This window comes from Scyliorhinus torazame, chromosome 13 (assembly GCF_047496885.1).
Source record: "Scyliorhinus torazame isolate Kashiwa2021f chromosome 13, sScyTor2.1, whole genome shotgun sequence".
In the NCBI taxonomy this organism is placed as follows: Eukaryota; Metazoa; Chordata; class Chondrichthyes; order Carcharhiniformes; family Scyliorhinidae; genus Scyliorhinus; species Scyliorhinus torazame.
Window position 1 is genome coordinate 9074181 of NC_092719.1, and position 25859 is coordinate 9100039.

Genomic DNA, 25859 nt, shown 5'->3' on the forward strand with positions numbered 1-25859 from the left:
AGTATGTGACTAACAGGTAATCAGAATAAATGCAATTTGCTTATTTGATTCCACATCAAAAGACAGATGAGTAATACATATCACATTGGCTTTGCATAAAATCCCTTCAGTTTCAATCAGGCAAATTGCAGAAAGGAAGATTGCAGAGTTGATTTTAATTTAACAAAGTAAGATTAAAACATGTAATGCAAATGTTCATTTGACAAATAATAAAATCCTGTTCCCGAGATGCAAAAGTGATGGGCCCACTCTTCCACCTCCAAAGGGGAAGGCCAGAGAGTCGGAAAATCTGCATATTACCAATCAGAGTGGCATTCCGTTCAGATCAGATCGCATTGCATTCCAACATGTGTTAAATCGATAAACGGAATTTACTGTAATAAATTGATGACTTGGTCAATGTCTATCTCTCAACGAACATCACAAAGGCAAATATCTGCCTAGTATCGCGTTGTTGTTTGGGGGACCTTGCTATGCGCAAAATGGCGAAAGCAATTCCTCCACTTTTGCACTTTGAAAATATTTAATTGACTGTGAAGTGCTTTGGGACGTCAGGTAGCCATCAAAGTTGCCATCAAAAGCATGTCTGCCTTTTTTCCTAAACTGTTAGTCTGCAAACAATCTTTTGTCGACGAAAAGTGTTGCAAGATACTTAACAATGAAGATGGTACATTTCTGGCTCGACACCTGACAAGCCTTGCTGCTCAAGCACACCACAAAGATTTAATGTGTAGTTTCACATCCTCAACCCTCCATCTGGGGAGCTCCCCACAAACCGTCAGACGGCTTGGGTCAAAGAGTTGAGCAATCTTCCCAAACTGACACATGTTACGGCGGGTACCGGGTGGCCATGCGGATGTTGGGATGACGCGAGTACACAGGGGGTCACTTCTCCGGAGCACCGGACTTCTCCCGGAGACACGGGCAATGACACAAGAGCTGCTCAGTCACTGTTAATGAACATCTCCTGTTGTTAGTCGCCGGTTGCCAGTTATTGGGACCCAATATGTCTCCAGGTACTTACACAGCAGAGTTGGTAAAGGCAGGGCAGCACGTTATCGACCCACTTGTCCTCTAATTCTGGCAAGTTGAGGGCAAAGAAGAAGAAAAACAGACGGGAAAATGAAAAAATTGTTACAAAAGTGCTCAAAAATAGTGTGGCCAGATAAAAATGACTATATTCAGTAACCCTGATGTTACAGTGTGAAATATCAGCACATGAACAATTATTGGCAATGATTCTATAATCCATTACTCGTGGTGGGGTGGGTGCACACACAACAAGCTCAAATTGTCAGCAGAGACTGCACCTCTTATGGAATTGTACTCTCTGAATATTGAACTGGATTGCCTGATGGTGGAACTATTGCTAAAAGGTTCACAGGAAGCTCCTGTGTCCGACTTAATAAGTTTGTATGAAATGTTGTGACAGACATTAACCCATTTAAATAGGCAAATACTGCCTTTAAAATTATGAATTAAAAAAAACATTAAAAAAATAAATTTAGGGTACCCAATTCTTTTTTTTCCATTTAAGTGGCTATTTAGCGCGGCCAATCCACCTACCCTGCACATCTTTGGGTTTGTGGGGGTGAGACCCACGCACACACGGGGAGAATGTGCAAATTCACACGGACAGAGACCCAGGGGCTGGGTTCGAACCCGGGTCCTGAGTGCTGTGAGGCAGCAGTGCTAACCACTGCGCCACCCTGAATAAAAGCAAAGGTTAAGGCCTCTGGACACGTAAAAAGTTTAAAACATTAAATTAGAACGTATAATTGCTTATTAATTTACCCTGTTGTGTATCCTACTCTTTTGCATGATTTTATTTTATTTTGTAGATTGAGCCATGATCTTAAAAACAATCGACAGCATGAACAAAAGTTGCCATCGATTAGTCGCACTCTTGCCTCTGGACAGGATTTTCCAGCCCCGCTCGCTGTCGGAATCATCCAGTCAGTGGCAGGTCCTGTCATGAAGGGGCAGGAAAATCCGTCTTCCTGACTTGGAACGTTCTAACTTCCAGGTCCCACCCCAGGACTTGAGTGCACAGGTCAAGGGTGACCCTGCTGAGACAGTGCCATTTTGTTATAATTGTGATTATGTTAAACTAAACCTCTAACTGCTCGCTTGGGTAGATGTAAAAGGCCCGGTGGAGTTTTTTTTTCCGAAGAAGGGCATATCCCTAATTAAGTCCTGCCCAATATTTATCCCTCAAAGATCACAGAGAAAACAGATGACGTGGTCATTGCTGTAGCGTGTCCTTTTAAGGAGCGGATCCGAGCATGCGTGACTCCTGGCGCTGAGCGTGGGCTTTCCTTGCCAATTAGGAGCCTGGAGTCGCGGAGTACGGTAGCCTTTATCTATCTCACTCTCTGTGTATAATTACGTACCTGAATAAATTTGTTGATCTATTTGGTGGTCGGCAGTGTTACAAGATACCACAATTATGATATTGCTGGTTGTGGGAGCTTGCTATGCACAAATTGGATCGCTGCACATCCCACATTGCAGCAGTAACTACAATTCCAAAATACTTCATTGGCTGTGAAATGCTTTGTGACACTCAGTGCCGTCAAAGGCGCTATATAGATTCAAGCCTTTGTTTTCCCTTTTGCTGATCCATCTTGAACTTGAGGTTTTCCCACAACCTTTTCGTTTATCAAGGTTGTACAGTGCTTCCTTTTAAATGGCTGCATCTTCTGTTAAAGGACAAATAGCTGGAGGCCATTTCATTCCGGTATCAGACTCTGCAATATTGAATTAAATTGGCAAAGCAAAGCATGAAGCTACAGATCAAAGACGTTGTTCAGTCACACACCAAAGGATGAAATAAATTGCCGTGGAACATACAAACCAGCTACTATCAGATTAATGCTTTTGCCTATTTGAAAGATTAAAGCTTGGAAATTTCCAATGTCGTGCTCAATGCCAGACATCCATCAGGATGGGGATTCCATCTCCTATCTTCACTAGCCCGGGTCCAATCCCAAATCCTAGCGTCATTTGCTTAAAATGGCAGGAGCCTATGTCATCTCACAGGGTAACTCACTGAGTGTTACATATTGTTGTATGCTCTGCAAGTATCTGTATTGTGCTGGGTACTAATTAGCTTGGAACTAACTTATCTGTTAGTGTTCCAGGAGCCCACATTTCCACGGTTTCTCCAAAGACTAATGTGATATGTAACAGAACCAGTTCAAACCAGCCCTTCCTGTGTAGAAGGCAGCATGGCAAGTTTAAGATGAAAGTTCAGCTTAAAGTATTCTTATTTCCAACATCGGGGAACAGAAAGACAATAGGAACACATTGCGCTTGGGGGCAACAGTCACTCACAGGAAGTGGAGTTTCAGAAGGTTAATTCCGTATTCCATTGGGGTGGGGTGGGGATAGGGTACATCCACCCAAGCTGTGTGGGCCAGTCTTGTCCAAGTGTGGAAATGCCAAAGTGACACCCAGTTCTAGCTGCCACACTAGGTCCCCCAGCCTCCTAAAATGTCAGTCGCACGCTCCGGTCCCGGCAGGCGCAGGCAGCCACTGGCCAAATGCTGGGCAGAACGGCCGGTTTTGCATATGATGAGAGGCAGAAGGTGTAGCGGGACATGAGGAAATGAAATGAAATTAAATGAAATGAAAATCGCTTATTGTCACAAGTAGGCTTCAAATGAAGTTACTGAAGTTCAAATGAAGCCACATTCCTGCGCCTGTTCGGGGAGGCTGATACGGGAATTGAACCATGCAGCTGGCCTGCTTTGGTCTGCTTTCAAAGCCAGTGATTTAGCCCTGTGCTAAAGGAAGGCCCTTTCTACACAGAGGACAGTGTGTGGCTGGAAGTTGCTGCCCGAGTTAGTGGTGGAGGCATAGACCCTAAACTCTGTTAAAAAGTACCTGAATCTGTATCTTAAGTGCTCTGAGCTAGAGGGCTATGGGCCGGGTGCAGGAAAGCGGGATTCGAAAGGGCACTTGGGTGTCCTCGGGCTGGCATGGACGAGATGGACCGAATGGCCTCCTTCTGTACTGTAACCTTTTTATGCTTCTATGATTTTATGAAATCCCCAGGGAGGTACAAGTAGAAGGAGCATCCACTCAAATCCATCATATAACGAGGCTGGGTAAAGGGTAGGAGCCAGCAGAAACAGGTTCAGCCCCAAACATGGCAGGTGACATGTTGTGTCAGAGATTCTGGACTTTTAGGTATTTACTTATGAATTGTGCAAGCATTAAATGACAGAATTATTTAAGTAAAGCTGGCATCATCAAATTAAAAGCGTTCATTTCCTATTGAAGATCAATTTGAAGAGGATATTGAAAGTTCAAGGCATTCTTAATGCACACCAGATGTCACGTCGCAAATAGATGAACTAACATTTTGCAATGTCTAACTAGACAGGAACAAATCCATCGTCTGCGATGGGAACGCAGTGTGCCAATAATATATATGACTGTTCTCTGTTAATTGATTCATTTTCTATGTATGGGACACACAATATTTTCGGGACATCTCTGAGGTATGGCGAGGGTAAGGAGGGGAGGTTTAGGTGAGGGGACGAAGAGAGAAATCTCACACGCCCAAAACTGGTGGAAAGTCAGTGAAGTCATTACTCCACTCACATCGCCATTGTGAAGGCAGCCAAAATTCAGCCACATTGAAAGGTCGGTGGCCAGCATCATATGGAGGCCTCGACTTCCCGCCCGCTTTAATGACAAGTTAGCCTGTGGGTAGATTCTGGGGAAGAGTCAAGGGAAGCCAAGCTTAATTAGGGGAGAGGCCTGAATTGGCAGCAGCCCACACTCCTGTTCCTTGTTTCTCCATAAATATGTAACTCAGGAAAGGTTTTATGGCCATTTTCAGAGTGGCCACCTGCAGTTCCTTTGACTGAAGTTTGCGGGATTCAGATCTCCGGGCTGGTGTGGGTTACTTGACCCTGGGGCACACTTAGAAAAAGAGGAGAATAGCAAACATGATAAAGGCATCATCGTGATGACCTTGGAAAAGTTCCCGAAGCTGGAGGGGAAATTCTACGATTTCACCATTATCCAGTGCTTCTATACCCACTTAGCCAGTGACTAGGAAGGTGCCTAGTCACCTCACATGCCTATTGACTCGAGGGCCTACCTGCCACATTGGATTCCTCTCTACCATAATATATAGCCTTCTCCTTCAATAAAAACGGGAGAGGGGAAAGTTTAATTGGCAAGAGGAATTATACTGACACCCAAATATCAACTAAGATTACATGTGATGAATTCAATGAAGGGATTGGTTTAGAATGAATACCTTTAAAGATGTAACTGAAAGAATATTTATAATTGAAAAATGCCAGTGCAAAATGCTTCTCATTCTATAATAGCTACATATGGTAATCATTAAATTACTGTAAATAGTGCGAGGGAGAAGCATCAAAGGGGTAATTTTCCAACTTTAATGGTCGGTCATACGGGTTCAGATAAGCCCTCTCGGTGTCAAAGTTCCTGCCCAAATTGCAATGTCAGAGTAATACCCCTGATATACCACAGAAACTTTGGACAACTAAGTAGTGGTGGCTGATCCAGTCTTGGATTGGCTTGTGATGTCTGAAACCCTCCTCTGGATTGTAACCAACTCCTCCTCTCTGAATGCACATTTATGACCATCTCCACACAAGCACTCTGTGCTGCTTACTCGTGGCAATGGTGCCTTTCCGATACCGAAGGATGCCACCTTCCCCTTTGGGACAACAGCTGCAACAGAACCAGCAATACAGTTTGGGCTTTAGAGCGTATTTTTTAAATGTACTTACAAGATGCGGGCTCATCCCTAGATGCCCTTGAGAAGGTGGTGGTGAACTGCCTTCTTAAGCCGCTGCAGTCCAGGCACTGTAGGTACATCCACAGTGCTGTTAGGGAGAGAGTTCCATGATTTTGACCCAGTGACAGTGAAGGAACGGCGCTATATTTCCAAGTCAGGATGGTGAGTGACTTGGAGGGAACTTGCAGGTGGTGGGTTCCCATGTGTCTGCTGCCCCGGTCCTTCTGGATGGTAGTAGTCGTGGGTTTGGAAGGTGCTGCCTTGGTGGCTGATGTGTTTGGCAGGTAGGTTTGATGTGGACTGCACTCGATGCAGGGAAGCTAGAAACAGACGTCTAACACTGGAGAAGATCCAACACTGTTTTATTCAACGATAGAACTGATATACATATTCAGCTGTGGGTCGACACTGTACTGAACTGACTGGAGACCTTGTAGTAGCCTGACCAGACTTACTAGCTACCGCATGGTGTTTGCACTTGCTAGCTCGTGGACTCTGACTGTCTCAGTGGCTGGGTCACGAGAGAGCGGGAAACCTAGTGTCCTCTGGCTTTATAGTGGTAGTGCCCTGTCTGGTGATTGGCTGCACTGTGTTGTGTGCTTACTGGTCATCCTGTGTGTCAATCACTGCCTGTCTGCATCTCATTATATACATGAGTGGATATTATGACAGTGGGTTACTGCAGTGCACCTCGTAGATGGTGCACACGGCTGCTGCGGTTCGCTGGTGGAGGAGGGATTGAATTTTTGTGGATGGGGTGTCAATCAAGTGGACTGCTTTGTCCTGGATGGTATCAAGCTTTTTGAGTGTTGTTGAAGTTGCAGTCATCCAGGCAAGTGGAGAGTATTCCATCACACTCCTGACTTGTAGATGGTGGACAGGTTTTGAGGAGCCAGGAGGTGAGTTACTCTCCGCAGGATTCCTAGCCACTGACTTGCTCTTGTAGCCACATTATTTATATGGCTAGTCCAGTTCAGTTTGTGATCAATGGTAACCCCCAGGATGTTGATAGTGGGGATTCAGGAATGGTAATGCCAATGGAATGTCAAGGGGAGATGGTCAGATTCTCTCTTGTTGGAGATGGTCATTGCCTGGCACTTGTGTGGTACAAAATGTTACTTGCCACTTGTCAGCCCAAGCCTGCATATTGTCCAGGTCTTTCTGCATTTGAACATGGACTGCTTCATTACCTGGGGAGTTGCGAATGTGTTGAACATTCAACTGTGAATATCCCCACTTCTAACCTTATGATGGAGCGAAGGTTAGACATAGAACGATACAGCGCAGTACAGGCCCTTCGGCCCACGATGTTGCACCGAAACAAAAGCCATCTAACCTACACTATGCCCTTATCATCCATATGTTTATCCAATAAACTTTTAAATGCCCTCAATGTTGGCGAATTCACTACTGTTGCAGGTAGGGCATTCCACGGCCTCACTACTCTTTGCGTAAAGAACCTACCTCTGACCTCTGTCCTATATCTATTACCCCTCAGTTTAAAGTTATGTCCCCTCGTGCCAGCCATTTCCATCCGCGGGAGAAGGCTCTCACTGTCCACCCTATCCAACCCCCTGATCATTTTGTATGCCTCTATTAAGTCTCCTCTTAACCTTCTTCTCTCCAACGAAAACAACCTCAAGTCCATCAGCCTTTCCTCATAAGATTTTCCCTCCATACCAGGCAACATCCTGGTAAATCTCCTCTGCACCCGCTCCAAAGCCTCCACGTCCTTCCTATAATGCGGTGACCAGAACTGTACGCAATACTCCAAATGCGGCCGAACCAGGTTATTGATGAAGCAGCTGCAGGTGATTGGGGCCTTGGACACTACCCTGAGGAGCACCTGCAGTGATGTCCTGGAGCTGAGATGATTGACCTCCAACCACCACAACCATCCTCCTTTGTAGCAGGTATGACTCCAACCAGCGGAGAGTTTCCCCTCTGATTCCCGTTGACTCCAATTTTGCTCAGGCTCCTCGATGCCACACGAGGCCAAATGCTGCCTTGATGTCAAGGGCAATCACCTTTGTCTCACCTCTGGTGTCAACCCTTTTGTCCATGTTTGAACAAAGGCTAAAAATGAGGACAGGAGCTGAGTGACTGTGGCAGAACCCAAACTGAGTGTCTGTGAGCAGGTTATTGCTGAGTAAGTGCCGCTCGATAGCATTGTTGATGACTCCGTCCATCACTTTTCTGATGATGGAGAGTAGACTGACAGGGCAGTAATTGTCCGGGTTGGATTTGTCTTGTTTTTTGCGTACAGGACACACCTGGGCAACTTTCCACATTGCCAGGTCAATGCCAGTGTTGGAGCTATACTGGAACAGCTTGGCTAGGGGTACGGCAAGTTCTGGAGCACATGTCCTCACTCAGTACTGCTGTCGGAATATTGTCATGGTCCATAGCCTTTGCAGTATCCAGTGCCTTCAGCTGTCTCTTGATATCATGGGCCGAGTTTCCCACGGCGTGGAACGCTTCTGGGTTTTCTTTCATGGACCCCGCGTGGTGGCTGCGGACTGAGAGCAGCGCCGCCACAGTCGGGGGGGGGGGGGCATTCCACTGGCAGCGGGGCCTTCGCCCGGGGCTAGGGGGACTGGCGGGGGGTGGTTCGGGGGGTGGCGAGACTGGCTACAGGGGGACAGTTTTTGGCAAGCCGTGACCACGCATGGCCAGCGCCATGTGGCACGGCGTGGCCTCCGCCAAGCGCGGCCACGGACCCGGCAATTCTCCAGCCGTGTCCGCAGATAAAGCCGTGGGCTTTACGCTGCGCGGCTGCTAGTCCCCCACCGGAGAGAGGATCGGTGCAGCTTTTGCGCCGTTTTCTCTGGTGTTAATAGCCACTGTTCCCATGCCAGCGTCAGCAACTTGGAGAATCCAGCCCTACAACTCTCTGCTCCTTTAAGATGCTCTTTGAACCTTACCTCTTACATTAATGTTTTGGTCCTTTGTCCTGATAATCCCTCCTGTGGCCTGATGCTGTAACTTTTTTATTGATAATGCTCTTTTCGTCTTAAGGTCATTTTATTATATAAATGTAAGTCATTATTGTTGGTAACTACTTTTAGGAACAGCGATATGTGGAATTGGTCACACTCCATATGGACAAGATGTGCAAGTCAGGTTTAAATTGATCGCGGAGATAACGCCGACAGAGTGTAAATATTTTTAAAATCATCACTTATCCACATATATTCTCCCAGACTGTTTGCAATCCCTTTTTATGGACAGAATTTTACAGTCCGTTGCTGGTGGGTTTATGGGCATTCGCACTGCCCTGCCGCCACCCTTAATTGTTTGTAATTTAACGATGGGATGGGTGGGACTGGCACTGCAGAATGTTCATTGGCAGTAGGGCAGCCAGCATCAATGGGCATGAGTTCCCCACTAACACGGCAGAGTGAGAAAACCTGTCAAAACAATCTGGCCCACACTTCTCACATACTTAACGCACAAGCTCAATGTAAAAATACCATTGGTTGGGATAAAATCAGCACATGCCCGATCATCAACAGTTATATTTTAGTAATTAATTGAGGTTTAAGATCTCAATGAAGTTTTTAAAGATAATTCAGCTATGTTTGTCCCCTCAGGCGATCTGCAGAGTAATTGAATACTTAACTAAATCTGAGCTTCCCAACATTTCGCTGCAATGGCCTATGTGCTAATGACGGTGGTATTAATTCAGCAAACGTGTTCTCATCACTGATTTTAATGGGGGCTGAAGCTATCAGCCTTCGCTGTTCATCTTTTTTTGGCAAGTTTCTCCGTGGATTGCAACGGCCTAAATCACTCCGTCCTTGATTTTCTGGGGGTACTCGGCAGTGGCTCCATTTGGGGTGGCACCGTGGTTAGCACTACTGCCTCACGGTGCCAGGAACCCGGGATTGATTCCGGCCGCGGGTGACCGTCCGTGTGGAGTTTTCACATTCGCCCCGTGTCTGCGTGGTTTCCTCCGGGTGCTCCCTGTGGTAAACACTGTTACACCTGTATTAGGTGATGTACGGTAGGACCTGTACGACAGGTTCGCCGGTAGTCCCTGCCTGCTGGCTCCGCCCAGTAGGCGGAATATAAATATGCGTGTCCTCCATTCAGCGGCCATTTCGCCAGCTGCTGTGGGAGGCCACACATCTGAGAGCAATAAAGCCTCAGTTGTATCCAACTGTTCAATTTGTTCTTTGTTCAATTGATCGTGCATCAATTTATTGCTCTAAGATTTTCTAAAAGATGGACACCTGTATCAAGCCAGATCGCCTGCAGCTGGATCCGCAATCAAGCGACGCCAAAAGGAACTTTAATCACTGGCGAGCTTGCTTCGAGGTGTACATCAACTCAGCGACCACCCCGTTCCAGACGCTCAGAAGATACAGATCCTGTACTCAAGGTTGAGCTCCAACGTGTTTCCGCTGATCCAGGACGCCCCAAACTACGCCGACGCCATGGCGCTTCTCAAAGAAAACTACGCACAGAAAACGAACACGCTCTTCGCCAGGCATGTACTCGCCACTCGCTCTCAACTCCCTGGTGAGTCCATAGAAGACTTCTGGCGGGCCCTGATCCCACTCGTCCGGGACTGTGACTGTCAGACCGTTACGGCCACTGAACATTCAAACCTCCTTATTCATTACGGGGATTGTGTCGGACCTCATACGCCAAAGACTGTTAGAAGGGGCCACACTTGATCTAGCTGAGACAAAGAAGCTAGCGCTCTCTATCACGGTCGCTTCGCGCAACAGTCAGGCCTACCCCCCCCCCCCCCACCCAGCCGCACGGCCCACCCCTCCTATGCATCGTTGTCCCCACAGACGGCCTCCCCAGCGGGGGCCTTACCCAGCCAGTACGCCTGCGCCACGCGCCAGCCAGCACACCCCAGAGGGCCCCAATGTTACTTCTGCGGCCAGCAGAAACACCCCCGCCAACGCTGCCCGGCCCGTGCGGTCCTTTGCAAGTCTTGTGGCAAAGAGGGCTACTTCGCCGCGGTGTGCCAGGCCCGCGCAGTCACCGCTATCGCCCCCATCCCCCTAGTTTACACACAATGGGCGCCACCATCTTCATCTCCCCGGACCACGCGCGGCCCATGGGCGCCGCCATCTTGTCCAACCCCCGCAACGTGCAGCCCATGGGCGTCACCATTTTGTCCCCCCACAGGATCTTCAGGCGCCGCCATCTTGTCTCCCCCACGGGGCATGGACACCAACAGCATTCCAGGACCTGGGGCCCCCAGGCTCCCCATCATCCGACGCCAGCGACGACCGACCACGACTCGCCTCAGTGACGATCGACCAGTCCCGTCCGCACAACCTGGCCACCGCATCGACCAGCGTGACAATCAACGGCCAGGTGACCTCTTGCCTGCTGGACTCCAGGAACACCAAAAGCTTCATACACCCGGATACGGTAAGGCGCTGCTCCCTCGCGGTACATCCCGCCAACCAAAGAATCTCCCTGGCCTCCGGATCCCATTCCGTCACGATCCGGGCATACTGTACGGTCACACTCCCGGTCCAGGACGTAGAATTCAGTAGCTTCCGCCTCTACATCCTCCCTAACTTCTGCGCTGCTCTACTACTAGGCCTGGACTTCCAGTGCAATCTCCAGAGCCTAACCCTCAAATTCGGCGTGCCCCTACCACTCCTCACTGTGTGCGGCCTCGCGACCCTAAAGGTCGATCCACCTTCTCTCTTCGCAAATCTAACCCCGGATTGCAAACCCGTCGCCACCAGGAGCAGGCGGTCCAGCGCCCAGGACAAGACCTTCATCAGGTCCGAGGTCCAGCGGCTGCTTCGGGAAGGCATCATCGAGGCCAGCAACAGCCCCTGGAGAGCCCAAGTGGTAGTCGTTAAAACTGGAGAGAAACACAGGATGGTCGTGGACTACAGCCAGACCATCAATCGGTACACGCAGCTCGACGCGTACCCCCTCCCACGCATATCTGATATGGTCAATCAGATTGCACAGTGCCGGGTCTTCTCAACGGTAGACCTCAAATCTGCCTACCACCAGCTCCCCATTCATAAATTGGACCGTCCATACCATACACTGCTTTCGAAGCAGACGGTCGTCTCTATCACTTCCTCAGGGTTCCCTTCGGCGTCACTAACGGGGTCTCGGTCTTCCAAAGGGAAATGGACCGAATGGTCGACCGGTACGGTTTGCGGGCCACCTTCCCGTACGTAGACAACGTCACCATCTGCAGCCATGACCAGCAGGACCATGATGCCAACCTTGCCAAATTTCTCCACACCGCCACTCTCCTCAACCTCACCTACAACAAGGAGAAATGCATTTTTAGGACAACCCGCTTAACCATACTTGGCTATGTGGTCCAGGACGGAGTTCTGGGGCCCGATCCCGACCGCATGCGCCTTCCCCACTGCCCCAAGGCCCTCAAACGGTGCCTGGGGTTCTTCTCATATTACGCCCAGTGGGTCCCAAACTATGCGGACAAGGCCCGCCCACTCATACAGTCCACACACTTTCCCCTGGCGGCCGAGGCACAATAGGCCTTCGCCCGTTTCAGAGCCGATTTCGCAAGGCTGGGATGCACGCAGTAGACGAGACACTGCCCTTTCAAGTAGAGAGCGATGCATCGGACATCGCCCTAGCCACCACCCTCAATCAGGCAGGCAGACCCGTGGCATTCTTCTCCCGCACACTTCATGCCTCAGAAATTCGGCACTCATCCGTCGAAAAAGAGGCCCAAGCTATTGTTGAGGCTGTGCAGCATTGGAGGCATTACCTGGCCGGCAGGAGATTCACCCTCCTCACTGACCAATGGTCGGTAGCCTTCATGTTTAACAACACACAGCGGGGCAAGATCAAAAACGATAAAATCGTGAGGTGGAGGATCGAGCTCTGCACCTATAATTACGAGATTTTGTATCGCCCCGGCAAACTCAACGAGCCCCCAGACGCCCTATCCCGAGGTACATGTGTCAGCGCACAAGTAGACCGATGCCGGGCCCTGCACGACAGCCTTTGTCACCCGGGAGTCACACGGTTGTATCATTTTGTCAAGGCTCGCAATCTGCCCTACTCCGTCGAGGGAGTACGGACAATCACCAGGGACTGCCAGGTCTTTGCAGAGTGCAAGCCGCACTTCCACCAGCTGGACCATGCGTGCCTGGTGAAGGCTTCCCGCCCCTTTAAACGCCTCAGCTTGGATTTCAAAGGGCCCCTCCCCTCCACCGACCGAAACACGTATATTCTCAGTGTGGTCGATGAGTACTCCAGATTCCCCTTCGCCATCCCATGCCCTGATATGCGTCTGCCACCGTCATCAAAGCCCTAAACACTATCTTCGCTCTGTTCGGCTTCCCCGCCTATATCCACAGTGACAGGGGATCCGCATTCATGAGCGATGAGCTGCGTCAGTTCCTGCTCAGCAGGGGTATCGCCTCCAGCAGGACGACCAGCTATAACCCCCGGGGAAACGGGCAGGTAGAGAGGGAGAATGGGACGGTATTGAGGGCCGTCCAACTGGCCCTACGGTCCAGGAACCTCCCAGCCTCTTGCTGGCAGGAGGTCCTCCCTGATGCACTACACTCCATTCAGTCACTGCTGTGCACCGCCACTAACAACACACCCCATGAACGTCTTTTTGCCTTCCCCAGGAAGTCCACATCCGGGGTGTCGCTCCCGACTTGGCTCGCAGCTTCAGGACCAGTCCTGCTCCGTAGGCTCGTCCGACTCCACAAGGCGGACCCGTTGGTGGAAAGGGTGCAATTGCTCCATGCAAACCCCCAGTATGCCTGCGTGCCTTACCCTGACGGCTGCCAGGATACTGTCTCCCTCAGGGACCGGGCACCAACAGGTTCCACACACACACACCCCCCGGCCCGACGCCACCGTCCCCTCCCCCGGCGCTCCCAGCATTAACCCCACCAGGACCATCCGTCCTCCCCCTGCCCACGTCCGAGGATGAAGAGGATTTCGGCACGCTCCCGGAGTCACCGAACATCGGGCCAGCATCGACATCGCCGCCACCGCTACGTCGCTCCCAGAGGAACATGAAGGCACGGACCGGTTAAACCTCTAACTGGTCCTCCGGACTTCAAAAGACATTTTTTTTCTGCTCAAATACTGTAAATATAGATTCATTGCTGTATATAGTACCCCACCACCCCCGCTGGACTCAATTTTAACAGGGGGTGAATGTGGTAAACCACTGTTACTCCTTTATTAGGTGATGTAAGGTAGGACCTGTACTACAGGTTCGCCGGTAGTCCCTGCCTGCTGGCTCCGCCCAGTAGGCGGAGGGAGTATAAATATGCGTGTCCTCCATTCAGCAGCCATTTCACCCGCTGCTGTGGGAGGCCACACATCTTAGAGCAATAAAGCCTCAGTTGTATCCAACTCTAGTCTTTGTTCAATTGATCGTGCATCACTCCCGTTACCCCCCAACAGTCCAAAGATGTGCAGCTTAGGTGGATTGGCCGCGCCAAATTGTCCCTGAGTGTCCAAAAGATGAGGTGGGGTTACGGGGGAGTGGGCCGAGGTCGGGTGCTCTTTCAAAGGGCCGGTGCAGACACGATGGGCTGAATGGCCTCCTTCTGCACTATAGGGATTCTATGGTTAAATGTAGTCGCAAATTGACCAGCCCTTTAAGCTGCCTGCCTCAAACAGCAAGTTGCTGGTTGGCAGATGTAACCCATATGAAGAGCCGACAATTTTCCTGCTCAGTGAGGTACACACGAGAGGCCCTGGTGAAGTCATCCCACTGCCATTCATTCCAACAGGTGCACAAATCAACCAAGTTCACCTCCCTAAACCATAAAATTACAAAAAAGAACAGTTCTGACGAGAGAACATGGGAAAGGTTTTAATGTTTTTCTTATAAAGCATCTTTCACGACCACTGGATATTTCAAAGCACTTTACATCCAATGAATTACTTGCTTAAGTGTAGGAAACACAGCAGTTGATCTGTGTACAGCAAGCTCCCACAACCATGTGATAATGCCAGATAATCTGCTGTTGAAATGGTGATTGAAAGATAAATATTAGCCAGCACACTCTTGTGCCCATGATCTTGGCTTTGCAAGTACTTTGCAGAAGTGCTGGTGACTCAACCAGAATGATGTTTTTATTGATGTACTCGTGGTAAAGTAACAATCAGAATTGCTATGCAGACCAAGTTATAGTGTTACATTAGACTCTCCTGGACCTTTATGTGCGACGGTCCTCATGTACGCCTTTCAGCCGGATGTCCCCTGCCTGATGCCTGACGCCGCCTGCTGGTGGGAGGTCGCACTGCTGAGTACATGTAATATTATCCGCAGGCATATCACCACAGGCACCAGGGATAACACCTTTGCAACGGTTCCATGAGATCTTTTACATCCATCTGAGAGGCCTCAATTTAACAACCCATCCAAAAGGCAGCACCCCTGACTGGCGGACATTCTCAGCAGTGCACTGGAGTGTCAGCATTGAGTTTGGTGTGCAAGTCTTGGAATGGGACCTGAACTCACAACCTCCTTGCTCAGAGGCAGGCATACTGAGTCAATCTACTGATGCTCCCAATTCATCCACTTGTGATTTTTAAAATCATGTGTAGGGGGTCACTGAAGTCCCCTATTTCAGTCAATATCAATAGTGCGTGCCTCTATCAGCTCCACCTTGAACTGGGGTACACCTCTATGACTTTTAACTGATTTGCCTGTGAATCACAAAGGGGGAAGAAATTTTCCTTAGGAAATCTAACAGTCCGGGTAGAATTGGTGATAGTGCAGATTATGCAGTCTCTGCAAATGACGGAATTGATGGGGCAAATTGTCCATTCTTTCAGCTGCCCTTGCTTCACTATAGGATGGCCGTGATTGTATCATTCTCAAATGATAGTAACGGAATTGATGGGGCAAATTGTCCATTCTTTCTGCTGCACTTGCTTCACTATAGGATGGCTGTGATTGTGTCATTCTCAAATGATAGATGGATCGAAGTTAGTCACTGTTAAGTCAAAGAGAACTTATTTCACTGAACAGTCAGTACCTTATAATGGCAAGAACTGTCTTTTAATTCAGAAAAATATACCTCTGAGGGTGAGGAAAAATCATTCAGTTAATGCAATGAGTTGAAGGACCTTCTTCTATGGTGAAAATGCGGTTGTTTCAGCTCACGATTCATCCTGTTGTACAGGTACTCAGTACAATGTTCATCTTTTCCCCATCCGGGCATCAAGTCTATTTGCCTTGAACCCTCTGAAACTATATGCCCTTTTCCTCAATTATTAGACCAAAATCCAAAGTTTAGTGCTTATTGGATTTACTAATTATTTAAGAGGTCCTTAGGAAATCAACGAAACCAATATTGGAGAATGAAATTATACTTAAAAAAATACTGAGTCACCTGATGAAGGAGCTATGCTCCGAAAGCTAGTGATTCCAAACAAACCTATTGGACTTTAACCTGGTGTTGTAAGACTTCTTACTGTGCCCACTCTAGTCCAACGCCAGCATCTCCATATCATGTATTAAGTAAGTTCTTGAAAAATAAAGAGTATTTTGGACACCTCTTCAACCGGACTGGGTGCCTTATTTTTGGAAGAAAAATAAGAAGATCTTACAGAATATACATATACAAAATATACATGTCTGTATATTTTTCTTCTTCAACTTTTATTTTGCATAAGCGCCTCATTACAAAGATCTGCTACTATCTAACCTTTGGTTAAGTTAACTTTTGCCCTTTTGAGGCCCAGCAGGGATTTCCACCGTTTAGTACCAGCGATATGGATCCTGTAAAAACATTAATAAATAAATAATTACTAGCATCCATTTTCTTTGCAACTGGAAATCAATGTTTCCATGAAATTATGTTTCCCTTTAGTGCAATGTAAATGGGATTCATTACAAAAAAAGCATTACATGCTCCTTATCTTCCTGAAGTCAACTTATTTAGATTCAGCCATTGCACAATTATGCAAAATGAGGGCTTAAACAGGGGTTGCTTAGCAACAGCAGGGCCTCTGATGAATTGGCCTTGTTCTACTTGTATCTTTAAATTTTCTTCCTGAACAGTCTCACATGAATATAAAAGAGAGACCAAAAAGAAGTCTCGTATCCCCAGACTGTACTCAAACCACGAGCCAAACAAGCCTGATAAAAGTGCAGAATGTAATTGAAAAATACCTTGCGACCTTCTTTTACATTGTCAAATTTAGGTTGTCACCAGCCCCGTTAATTCCAACTTGCGGAAAAGCAGTTGGGTTGAAGAGAGAAAACGAACGATTACCCCATGTCGAATACGATGGTTGCTCGAGGGACAGCTTCCATTTCAGAATCTGTAACCTATTCACAGAGTTCTTCCACCTCGATACGTGCAAAAGGTCGGTAGAGATTTGCAAAAGCCCCTGAAAAATTGAACACCGCACAATTAAATGTACTTTGAAACTATCTTGTGTGGGAGGTGGCATTTTGAGTGAATGTTTAACTGTTTCCCTCGGGACATCCATTATAATGATCTCCTCTATATGCACTTTGTAATCAGTGCTGTATACGCAACTAAAGTCCAGGAATTGGCACTTTGAATGATAAAGATTAGCCACTGGTTAGCAAACTGGGCAGAGGGAAGCAGGCCAGGCAGATCAATGGGATATTTCCTAGTAACGAACCCTCTATTGACTCAATTTCTCATCAGCGCAGAGAGCTTTTCATCCTGATTCCTCCACCCTGCTTTATACCACTGCAGTCAATTTGGATCAATGTGAATACTCGTTTATTTGTTTCTAACAATTGCGCATTGTTTCAATTGTGGTGCAAACTGTAAACACACACTGGAATTTATTTTGCCCATTACTATTCAAATACTTTCAAAAATTGATCCTTTCCCCCCCCCCCCCCCCCCCCCCTTCCCCTCCTCGTGTTTGTGTTGCCTTGTAGTTCAGTGGATGCTGCCAATATCTCTCCAACAGACCGTGTTCGATTTTGCTACACAGACACTGGCTCCAGGGGACATTAAATAGTAACTGGGAGCATGACTAATGCAGATGTATTTCCTATTGGTCCGAGGCACAATGTCAAATGTAACCCCCCCTTCCCCCGCCCATCTTCCTGATCTTCACAACTCGGTTCCATTCTTCACAAAATCTTTGCTAATTATGTCATCGCTTGATGGATTGAAACACTGGATTGATTTTATTTTTTAAATTCTTTGGCTCGTTATTCTTCAAATGTCAAATCCCAATGACATCATCAGGGATTGTCATGGAATGTGGATGTTGCTGACAAGAACAGCGATTGTTGCCCATCCCTAATTGCTCTTAAGACAGTGGCTACGTGTCATCTTCTTCAACCGCTGCGATATATGTGATCGAGTGTGTCCACAGTGCTGTTTGGGAGAGACGTACAAGAGTTTGATCCAGCCACAGTGTTACTGAGTCATGCAGGTCTGCAGCAGAGAAAAGCCCCTTCAGCCCATCACATCTGCGCCGGTCCAAAACAATCACCTAAGTATTCTAATCCCATTTTCCCTCACTTGGCCCGTAGCTTTTCCTGCCCCAGGATCGCAAGTACACATCAAAATACTTCTTAAATATTATGAGGGTCTCTGCCTCCACCAGCCTTTCAGGCAGCGAGTTCCAGACTCCCTCCGCCACCTGAATGAAAACGTTTTCCCTCGCATCCCCTCCTCCCCGTTACCTTAAACCCTTTCCCCCCCCCCGGTCATTAATCCCTCCACCAAGAAGAAAAGTTTCTTCTTGTCTACTCTATCTATGCCCCTCATAATTTCATACGTCTTTTTTTAAAAATATATTTATTAAGAATTTTAACACAGTTTTTCACCCTTACAAACAACCCACCCGCCCCCCACCCCGTAACAAAAAGAAAGAAAGCGCACATAGCAAGACATGAACATGGTAAATCGATATGATACAGAGCTTTGTACATTGGATTCCTCCCGTACGTGTCAGTTTTCCAGATCCTTCATGTATTTTCTTGCTCAAATACCCCCAAACAAGCCCCCCTTCCCCCTCCCTCCCTCTTACCCCCCACCCCCCCACCCCCCACCCCCCCCACGCAAGACATCCCCCCCTCCCCCCCCCCCCGAGTTGCTGCTGCTGCTGACCGACCTTCATCTAACGCTCCACGAGATAGTCTAGGAACGGTTGCCACCGCCTGTAGAACCCCTGCGCAGACCCTCTCAAGGCAAACTTTATCCTCTCCAATTTGATAAACCCTGCCATATCATTTATCCAGGCCTCCACGCTGGGGGGCTTCGCCTCTTTCCACATTAACAAGATCCTTCGCCGGTCTACTAGGGACACAAAGGCCAGAATTCCGGCCTCTTTCGCCTCCTGCACTCCCGGCTCGTCCACTACTCCAAATAGTGCTAGCCCCCAGCTTGGCTTGACCCGGACTTTCACCACCTTAGATACTGTTCCCGCCACTCCCCTCCAGAACCCCTCCAGTGCTGGGCATGACCAAAACATATGGGCATGGTTTGCCGGGCTTCCTGAGCACCTCCCACATCTGTCCTCTACCCTAAAGAACCTACTCAACCTCGCCCCCGTCATGTGCGCTCTGTGAACCACCTTAAATTGTATCAGACTGAGCCTGGCACACGAGGAAGAGAAATTAACCCTACTTAGGGCATCAGCCCATAACCCCTCCTCAATCTCCTCCCCCAGCTCCTCCTCCCATTTACCCGTCAGCTCTTCTACCAATGCCTCCCCCTCTTCTTTCATCTCCTGGTATATCGCCAACACCTTGCCGTCTCCAACCCATACACCCGAGATCACCATGTCTTGAATCTCCTGTGCCGGGAGCAACGGGAATTCCCTCACCTGTCGCCTCACAAACGCCCTCACCTGCATGTATCTGAAAGCGTTTCCCGGGGGTAGCCCAAACTTCTCCTCCAGTGCCCCATGGCTCGCAAACGTCCCATCAATGAACAGGTCCCCCATTCTTCTAATCCCTGCTCGACGCCAGCTCTGAAACCCCCCCGTCCATCCTCCCTGGGACAAACCGATGGTTACCCCTGATCGGGGACCACACTCCATTTCCTAGACCCCCTTAATGACATGGCCAAGGGTTCAATTGCTAATGCAAACAACAGGGGGGACAGGGGGCACCCCTGCCTCGTCCCACGATACAGCCGAAAATACTCTGACCTCCGCCGATTCGTAACCACACTCGCCACCGGGGCTCTGTATAGGAGCTTAACCCAACAAATAAACCCTCCCCCGAACCCAAACCCCCGCAGCACTTCCCAGAGGTACTCCCACTCTACTCGGTCAAAGGCCTTCTCCACGTCCATAGCCGCCACTATCTCCGCCTCTCCCTCCACCGATGGCATCATTATCACGTTTAGGAGCCGCCCACATTGGTGTTTAGCTGCCTGCCCTTTACAAATCCTGTCTGGTCCTCGTGAATCACCCCCGGGACACAGTCCTCGATCCTCGTAGCCAGCACTTTTGCCAGCAACTTAATTTCATACGTCTTAATCATGTCCCCCCTCAGTCTCTCTGTTCCAAGGAAATCAATGCCATTCTATGTAATCTCTCTTCTTGGCTAAAACTCTCCGGCCCACAGGCAACACCCTGGTAAATCTCCTCTGCATCCATTCCAGTGCTATCACATCCCTCCTATAATGTGGATTCCAGAAATGGAACCAGGGGCTGGTTTAGCACAGGGCTAAAGAGCTGGCTTTGAAAGCAGACCAAGGCAGGCCAGCAGCACGGTTCAATTCCTGTAGCAGCCTCCCCGAACAGGCGCCGGAATGTGGCGACTAGGGGCTTTTCACAGTAACTTCATTTGAAGCCGACTTGTGACAATAAACAATTTCAATTTTTCATTTCAAATGCACACAATACTCTAGCTGTCGCCTAACCAACATGTTACACAGTTCCAGCATAACCTCCCTGCTCTTAAACTCTATGCCTCGGCCAATAAAGACATGTATACCTTTTGACTTCTTAACCACTGCATCTACCTGCCCTTCTACCTTAAAGCACCGGTATACATGCACACCAAGGTTCCTCTGATCCTCGGTGCTTCCTATCATGTATCCCCTTGCTGTGTTTGTCCTGCCCAAGTGCATCATCTCACACTTGTCCGGATTGAATTAAATTTGCCACTAATCAGCCCATCTGACCGTCTATATCTTCCTTCATATTTACCACCCCACAATTTCCGTATCATTTTAAAACTTACTGATCAACCCTCCTATATTCATGTCTAAATCATTTATATAAACCTCAAACAGCTAGGGCCCCAACATTGATCCCCACAGGACCCCCCTGGACACAGGCTTCCAGCCAGAAAACACTCCTGGATCATCACCCTCTGCTTCCTGCCACTCAGCCAATTCTGGATCCAATTTGCCAAATTTCCTTGGATCCCATGGGCTCTTACCTTCGTGGTGGATAGGGTGCTGATCAAGCAGGCTGCTTTATCCAAAATGGTGCCAAGCGTCTTGAATGTTGTTGGAGCTGCACTCATCCAGTGGAGTATTCCATCGCAGACCTGTCTTGTGTTTAGCTCAGTTGGCTAGACAGCTGGTTCATGATGCAGAGCAAGATCAGCAATGCAGATTCAATTCCTGTACCGGCTGAGGTTATTCATCAACCTTGTCCCTCGCCTGAGGTGTGGTGATCCTCAGGTTAAATCACCACCAGCCAGCTCTCCCCCCTCAAAGGGGAAAGCAGCATATGGTCATCTGGGACTGTGGCGACTTTACCTTTATCTTCATTGGAGTTAAATAAAGGTAACAACGGATTCTTAAATTTTCTATCTATTACAAACTCTGATCAATTTAATAATTAATTCAATCAGCCAGCCTAGCTATGTTTAGGTCCAGGTGAAATGGTTACATCTGACGTACTTAAACGTTTTAAAGATCTACTGCATTGTGCGAAATGTCATTTTATTATTGTTCCCAAAGTCAAATGCCTTTTGAACATTGCATCAGTTAGGGTCAGTGTGCCTCGATTAAATTTTATAATGTGCACATCCTAAATCGAATCTACAGTGTCTCGTGTTTGCACATCCTGGCCTTTGGAATAAATTTCACACAGTGGTTTTTGGTGATTGGTTGGGAAAGAAAAGTGCATTGTTTATTTTAAAGATGCATCCAAACAAGAGCTGGCTGTTTCCAGTACAGCGGAGATTTCCCAAGATTTACCGTTCCTGATGGATGTCAAATCAAAGAAGGAATCAAAGCAATTTTACATGAACAAATTACTTAGAAAATATGAACGGCTAGAATCATAGAATTTACAGTGCAGAAGGAGGCCATTCAGCCCATCGAGCCTGCACCAGCCCTTGGAAAGAGCACTCGACCAAAGCCCACACCTCCACCCTATCTCCGTAACCCAGTAACCCCTCCCAACCTTTTTTGGACACTAAGGGCAATTTAGCACGGCCAATCCGCCTAACCCGCACACCTTTTGCCTGTGGGAGGAAACCGGAGCACCCGGAGGAAACCCACGCAGACACGGGGAGAACGTGCAGACTCCACACAGACTGTGAGCCAAGTCGGGAACCTGGGACCCTGGAGCTGTGAAGCAACAGTGTTAACCACTGTGCTACCGTGCGAGCAATACTTTCGCCTCCACAATTATCTTCCACGATTCCATAATATCTAAAATGGCAAAGGTCAAGCTCATTCCCATTACTTTATTTCTGTGATATCGGGCTGATGAGGAGTAGCGATCACTGTCGGGTTGTCATTCCGCTCCTTTTTAGTTTGCACTAAAGTGGAGCCTCACATTTCCGACCCAGTCTTCCAAACTGGGCCTCTTCCAAAATGGGAAGCCTTCCTGCTCAGGAAATCCTTCCTCACTGCACAGGCTCGTCAGGGGATGCCAAGCCATTCCCTTTGATCATGGCACAAGCCGTCGTATTTTGGTAAGTCTTTGTTCATTAACACAATGAAAAGCTTTGGTACCTTAAAGCAGTTTTTCAGTGTGTTAGTGAATGGGTGTGAGCAAGGTCGATGGGTAAGTGGGTAGGGTGGCAGGTTGGGTACTGTGGTAGGGTGGTAAGTAGCAGTGTGGTCAGATGCCAGCTACGGAGGTGGATGACAGCGTAGGTTGTGTGCTGGCTGAGTAGGGTGGTGTGGCGGCAGCATGGTGGAGGAATGGGTGGCAGGGCGGGTACGGTAGTGAGGTAGGGCCCGGGCCGGTTGTGGGAGAGTCGGAGGGTCAGGGGACTCAGAGAGATAGTGGGACAGTCAGAGGGTCGGGAGAGCTGGAGCATCAGGAGGGAGTTGGAGGGTTGGGGAAGGTGGAGGGTTGAGGGAGTCGGAGGTTATGGGGAGACGGAGAGTCCGGGGAGTTGGAGGGTCAGGAGGAATCAGAGGTTTGGGGAGTAGAAGATCCAGGGAATGGAGACATGGGAATCAGCAGGGAGTGGGGTTGGGGATCAGTTGTACAGTTGTAAGTGGTTGCTATCGATTTAATATTTCCTGGGTAACTATTTAGGTAAATATATCAGAACCCTCCAAGGTCTCTGGCTCTAACTCAGAATTGGAAACTTTCTGGTGGATCCCGGGGAGCAGGTGAATTGCCAATTGGAAGTTGAAACACAATTTGTGTTGTGGCGTCCAAGGGACCCCATAGCGCACCCACCGGGGTACGTCCACTCTCCAACTACCTGCCATTGTTAATGGCTTCTTTACATTGGATAACATGGTGTTAGCTGAAGAGAGACACATGGAGGTTCATGTGGCTCATGGGCCAGCATGGACCAGTTGGGCTGAATGTCCTGGGTTTGTGCTTTACGTTCTGTGTAATTCTGAGCACTAGATGACTGCTGGCACAGTGGGTTAAAGTTTGTAACTTTCATGCCTGAGACTTGAGTTGAATTTCTATGAATTCATGAAGATGAAGGTGACAAATTACAATTAGGCCCCTCAAACCCACCTATAGTCATCAATTCTATGACAGTCCTCTGAACCAGTGCCAGCAACTGCAAACGTAAAGCCATAGAATCCCTGCAGTGCAGAAGGAGGACATTCGGCCCATCTGCATCAACCCTCTGAAAGAGTACCACACCTGGCCCACTCCCCCATCCCAGCCACGTAATCCTACAACCCCACCTAATCTGCACATTTTTGGATTGGAGCACCCGGAGGAAACCCACGCAGACACGGAGAGAAAGTGGAAACTCCACACAGACAGTCACCCGAGGCCGTATTTAAATCCAGGTCCCTGGCGCTGTGAGGCAGCAGAGCTAACTACCGTGCCGGGCGTGTCCCTAGTTCTATTTGTTTTTTTCATTCACAGGAGGTGGGCATCAAAGGCTTGGGCCAGCATTAATTGCCCGTCTCTAATTGGACTTGGGAAGGTGCGGGCAAGCCTCTTTCTTGAATAAAATTGGTGCATAGAACAATGCGATATCATTACTCAAACTTTATTCTGAATTTTATTTAATTAATTGAATTTAAATTCCTCGGCTGTTGTGGTGGGATTTGAGCTCAGCTCTCAGGATTGCCAGTCCAGTTACGTTACCACAATGCCACAGTACCCTGTATCCCAGGTTTTATGCTTGCGACTGCTAATTAACTGGGTTAAATCAATCGGCCCATGCTTGCCTTTGCTTCAGCCCAGATCCACAGAATGACCACAAACTCAGGAGAGACTTCAGTGCACCAGATCCTGGCTGTGGGGCAAGACGTTCGATCAGCTTGTGGGGGTGGAACCTTCATCCACTCGTTAGAAGCTTTGTGACATGGATAGGTTCAGGGTCAAGGCTAGGGCGATAGCCCTGGAGATCAGAGCCCACAAGTACAAGGGGCTGCCGTTGGGTCGGCGTTCTCTGTGTGCCAAGGAACACATGTGGAGACCACCTGGGTGCACACTAGTAACCCCAAAATCCATGTTTTATTTTCATGTTGTGAAGTAGCCATCTTGGAAGGAGGTCATGGCAGTAGTACTTCTTGCCTAACCACCCAAGCAGCCCAAAACTCCCAACTCAATGTCAGTAGGGTTTGTGGTGGAATTAAATGACAGATTTGGATGCAGTTTACCAGCCAGGCTCACACCCTGCAGTTTATCTGTTTCATTTGCAAACAGCAATGACCGGGTCGAAAATGATACAGATAATCTGAAGGCGGCTTCCATGCAAGGATGGGTTCGAAATTCCGTGGGGGATCTAATTGCATCCTGTGCTTTAAGCACCACCCCACATTGGAACTGCAACCCAACATAAGGAATTACCTGTCAATGTGGCATGGAACTTCTCTGACATTGTCCAGGGAATCATTGTACCCAGGCTGGGTAAATGGCCCGATCTCCGTGTTGGCATTGGTGGCAGCAGTAGATCCTTTTTATTGTCTTTTTATCATCGTGGATGTCCCTTCATACTATAAGGCCAAGCCTGACAACAATGTAAGTGGCTGGTCCGATAATGAGTTCCCCATCTTCATCATCCTGCTCCTCCACTTGTCTTGTCTATGTTCTCCTCATCTGGTTCTCCCCGCCACCCTACTCAGCTGGCACACAATCTACGCTGTCACCTACCACACTGCCAACCTCCTTAGCTGGCATCCGACCACACTGCTACTTACCACCCTTTGTCTTATTCCGCCTGTGGTCCTCTCTCCTGTGACTGTGCGAATTGCAGCATCGCAAGCTATGGGTGGTGGATGTCTTGCCCCTCTGATGCTCTGTCAACTGCATTCAAGGGGCCTCCTCATACCGTTCTTGCCAATTTGGATCCCTCAAAGTTTGAAGAAAGCGACATCCTCTTCCAGACATCTCCCGGGGGGAACTGAGGACACAGCTGCAGTGGGTAACGTTTGATTCCGATGGGACAATGATGCGTTTAAATACCCACCTGAACAGTTTCCCAGACTGCTCTCTGTTTCCCTTGTCAGTTCCCCAGTAAACCCGTTTTACTCAAGGAAAATCTGGAGCTGTCTAAAAAACAATGTAAAAACATCTCATTAATGTCTCCCAAGCACATTAACTACACCAATAATATCAATTGGCACCCAATTAGGAAATCCCTGAGTCTGGCGAGTTAGCATCTGGGAGGTATCCAAACACACTTTTGGCAAACCCAGAAATTGGCACATTGGAGCCAGGTTATATTCCCATCCTAAAATGCAAACATTTTTACATTTCT